A 4,693-nucleotide genomic window follows, 5' to 3' on the forward strand; every position below is an offset into this window, starting at 1 on the left:
AGATTTCCTATAGACAATATATAATTGAGTCTTATACTTCTCTGCTTTTCAATTAGAGCATTTAGGCCAAATACATTTGATGTAGCTATCGATATACTTACATTTAACTCTATAATATTGCTGTTTCCTGTTTTGTTGTGTGTTCTTTTCTTCTTATAGTACATAAAACATTTTCTTTGCTTATTCAAATTCTCTAAAATGTAAAACAATAATGCTTTTCTTAATTATACATTTTGGCAGTGAATAGAGGTTACAATTTTAAAAAATCCAGCCCTGATATTCTGTAGAAGCTTTTGTTTTTCTCTGTAAAGAAAATCCATTACCCTACAGACATTAATTTATGAGATTCTTTTTCTGATGTACTCAAACTCATATTCCCCTTGTTTAAGAAAAGAATCATAATAAGCGGAAGAATGCACCAACTTAAATACTCAAGGTCATCTTGAATTTTGTTTTCTGTGATAAAAAAAGAATTTTCTAGCAAATTGTTTGACTAAAATCCAGGCAAATTTCTGCCCTGGCTGGTGTAGCTCAGTGGATTGAGCATAGGCCTGCAAACCAAAGAATCATGGTTCGATTCCCAGTCAGGGCACATGCCTGGGTTGCAGGCCAGTTCCCAGCAGGGGACACATGAGAGCCAACCATACATTGATATTTCTCTCCCTCTCTCCTTCCCTTCCCCTCTAAAGATAAATAAATAAAATCTTTTTAAAAATTCAGGCAAATTTCTCTAAAACTTTATCTTTTTATTCTTAAATTTTTAGTATATCGTAACATTGCTTGAGTTTAATTATAAGGTAACAGGACCTGAGAGTGTTTTGTGAAAATTTGTTTTAAAAATTCCTAAACTTTATTTGCCAGTTTTCTATTCTACTATCTATGATTTTCCTCATTTTATCTGTCTTTTTATCTTTATGCTAATTTCTGAGGACAATCCCTAAAAAAACTGTTAGACCTATTATTTATTTGGAGATAATTTACCACCACAGTCCTCACCGTCTGTGACTGTCTAGAGTATAAATCTAAAGAGCCAAATGGTCTCACCTGACAAGGGCAGCGTAGTAGGGAGTGCTCTGCTCACTGTTCACTCCCACCAGACTCAGTGTCACCAGCCTTACAACACTAAAGCCCCTGAACTACTGCCTGATATTTCACTGAGTCACAGTGTCATGGACTTAAGACCAATGACAGCATCATCTCTTTTGTCCCCATAGGGATAGACAGCATTGTATACTAGTGTTCACATAATTTCATAAAAATAAAGAGGAAGACAAACAGATTACAGGAGCTCTAGACAACAGATCGTTCAAATAATGCTCCCCAATTAAAAGTCAACCCTAAGATTAACTGGGGCCAGTGTTTAATTCTTTTTATTAGTGAGTAGGTGATGACAAGAAGTAGGGATGCTAATCTCGGAGGTACACTTTTCATCATAGTCCTCGTTCCATGTCATTAATAGGTACAACTTGCCCCATGTATCAGAACAACTTCATTCCCAAAGAAGGATAGTATATACTGATCCGGAAAATAACCTGATTCAGAGGCCAATCAAGCTCCAGGCACATGGCAGTCTCAGCAATCAGGTTCCAATGGGATTCTCCAACTGCATGAAGAACAGGTCTGACTGCAGAGGGTGGGACCCAAACCCCGGCCCTCCATGCCACAGTCGGAGAGGCTGCTCAGGCCCCCAGTTTCCCAGGTGGTGGGATACAACAGCAGCCAGGTTTTCTGCATGGCTGCAGGCGAGTGAGAGCTGACACTGGGAAACCTAAGCAGTGTAGTCCCCTGTTCTGTGCTCTTTGTTCTCTGTCTGTCTGTCTGTCTCTCTCCTCTTCATTTCTGTCCTTATTTTGGTTACTGAATACGTTTAATTCTTTTTATGATGGCATTGTAGCACCATTGTTATCTTATTAGCCATACCACTGTGCCGCTGCCCGCGGCAGCAAGGTGGTCGCGAAGTGAGGCGATGGACTTAACTTAAAATAATGGAGAGGTCCATGTGCTCCAGGCTGGCAAATGGCAAGTTTATTCAAGAAACTGCTGGCTTATATGCAGAACTACAGTGGCCCGAGAACAATGCTGTTTTACAAAAGTTTGTACATTACCGAAGGCTATCAAGAGGGCAAGATGTTCTCACATCCTGAGAACATTAGCCCACAGATAGCAGTGTCCTCAAGATTATCTCTTTCCTGGAACATGACGCACATGCCAAGACCTTGTTCCTGCCTTCAAGGCTGAGAAGGAGAAGGTCCGGAAGATGTCAAGATACCCGCCGGCTCCGGGGACCAGAAACCAAGTCCCGCCACCGTTTTCACAGTGGGGGCTCTGTCCGTGGTCCCCTGCGGCCTGGCGGGCCCCGACACCACTGTATCAGTCAGGGTTCTCCAGAGGAACAAAACCAATACGATAGATTAACAGATTTGTTTTAAGAATTTGGCTCAGGTGATTGTGAGAACTACAGTAGTCCTCTTTTATTCAATGGAGATACATTCCAAGATGTCCAGTGCGTGTCTAAAAGAGCAGTTAGTACCTAACTATTTATTCTATGTTTTTACCTACGCATACATAACAATGTTGACATTTAGCTTTTAAGTTAGGCGCAGTAAGAGATTAATAATAACTAGTATAATAAAATAGAACAATTATAGTAATATACTGTATTAAAGTTATGTGTATGTGGTCTCTCAAAATATCTTATTGTACTCATGCTTCTTGTGATGAGGTGAGATGAGAAAATGACTTATTAAATTGAGGATGGTTACATTTTCCCTTAAAGTGTTTTCAATTAAACCGTATGCATTTTCCACACATATCTGAATTGGTAGCATCACTGCTCTTGCACTTGGGGGCCATTATAAGTTCAATAAAAGTTACTGGCACACAGGCACCTCTATACTGGAGCAGTTGATCTGACAACTGGACACCTACTATTTCAGTAATGGGCGGGGAGACGCTGGACCAAAGGCTGATCCCACCAAAGGGCAGGGTGGGATTCACAGGATTTGGTCACTCTGCTCAGATGGCACACAATTTAAAATGGATGAATTGTTTACTTTGGAATTTTCCACTTAATTCACTATGATTCGACCCCAGTTGGCCAAAGGTAACTGAAACCTTGGAAAGTGAAATGGAGGATGAGGAGAGACTAATCAGAAGTCTGGATGCTCAGACAAGAATTGTAGGTTTGAATCCAATCTGCTGGAGAATAGGCCAGTCAACTGATATCTGGGTAGGATTTTTACGTTTTACCATCCGGAGGCAGAATTTCTTTGCCAGGCAACCTCGTTTTTTTCTTATGGCCTTCAACTGAAACAGGACTTACTCATCACCACGAGAAACTCTGGTGATGCTATTTCACAGTTACCCGCTCTTTAACCCCTGTCAACCACAAATCTACTTGTCTTCCCTTTCTACAACTTTGGAATTTCAAGAGTTTTATATAAGTGAAATCATACAATGTGAGTCTGTTGAGGCTTCTCTCCTTAGCATATTTCTCGGGGGTGTCACTCCAGATTTCTTTATGTATCATTAGTTTGTTTCTTTTTATTGTTGGATAGTATTCCATGGTATAGTGATGCTGTTGCCAGTTTTGGGCTATTATGAATAAAGCTATAAACATTTATTTACATAAAATTTTATTTCTATGGGATAAGTGCCTAGGCTAACAGTTCCTGAGTAGTATGATAATTGTGTATTTAGTTTTTAAAGAAAGTACCAGCGTGTTTTCCAGAATTAGTTTTACCATTAAGCATTCTCAATGGCAGTGTATGAGGGATCCAGTTTCTCTCCATCTTTACCCACTTTGGGGAACTGTTTTATGTTTTATTTTTTTAGTCATTCAGATAGGTATGTAGTGATATATCATCGTTGCATTTCCCTAATAGTTAATGATGTTGAACATGTTTTAATTTGCTTATCTTCTATCTATGTATCTATTTTATTGCAATATCCAGTAATGTCTTTTTTCCTAGGCTCTAGTTGAATTGTTGAGTATTTTACATGTTTTAAGAATTTTGTGTTTCTTTTTGACTTTTGGGTTCTGAGTCTTTTTATATTCTACAAATGAGTTATTTCTCAGACATTTGGCTTAGATATTTTTCTCCCACAGTATAAGTTCTTTTTGTTTTCTTAACAGACTCACAGATTTTGATTCTGATGAACTCCCATTTATCAATACGATAATCTGTCAAATCTAAGAACTTTTTGCCTAGACATAAATGAAGATAAGCTAATTAATACACATCTACTTACACAGTTATTTTTTGTAATGACAGCATCTAAAAGCTATTCTTCTAGCAAATTTCCACTATTCAATAAAATATTATTATCCATATTCATCGTGCTGTGCATTAGGTCTCTAGACTCAGTCATCCTATCTGACTAAAACCTCGAGCCCTTTTGACCAACCTCCTCCCATCCCCCACCTCCCAGACTCTGGTACCACCACTCTGTTTCTATGTATTGGACTTTTTAGGTATAAGTGAGAGTATACTTTTAGGTACTTATATGTATACTTTTTATATATATATTCCACATATAAGTGAGATGATGTGTGTGTTTCTTTCCTAGTTGTGTCAGGCTTATTTCACTAAGCATATTGGGCAATTTCTAATATTCTACCTTCCAGATTACTGATTCTTTCTTCACTTCCCCCTATATTAGTAATTTTTTCCTAGTCACTCATTTTTTATTT

The 4,693-nt window shown here is 38.3% G+C and overlaps 1 pseudogene; it reads right to left on the reverse strand.

Moving 5' to 3' along the window:
- Positions 1-1,040: 1,040 nt before the first annotated feature.
- LOC118985168 (4-hydroxybenzoate polyprenyltransferase, mitochondrial-like) lies at positions 1,041-1,609 on the reverse strand (annotated as a pseudogene).
- Positions 1,610-4,693: the final 3,084 nt, after the last annotated feature.

This window comes from Sturnira hondurensis, unplaced genomic scaffold (assembly GCF_014824575.4).
Source record: "Sturnira hondurensis isolate 20B ecotype Veracruz unplaced genomic scaffold, ASM1482457v3 Scaffold0004136, whole genome shotgun sequence".
Taxonomy (NCBI): Eukaryota; Metazoa; Chordata; class Mammalia; order Chiroptera; family Phyllostomidae; genus Sturnira; species Sturnira hondurensis.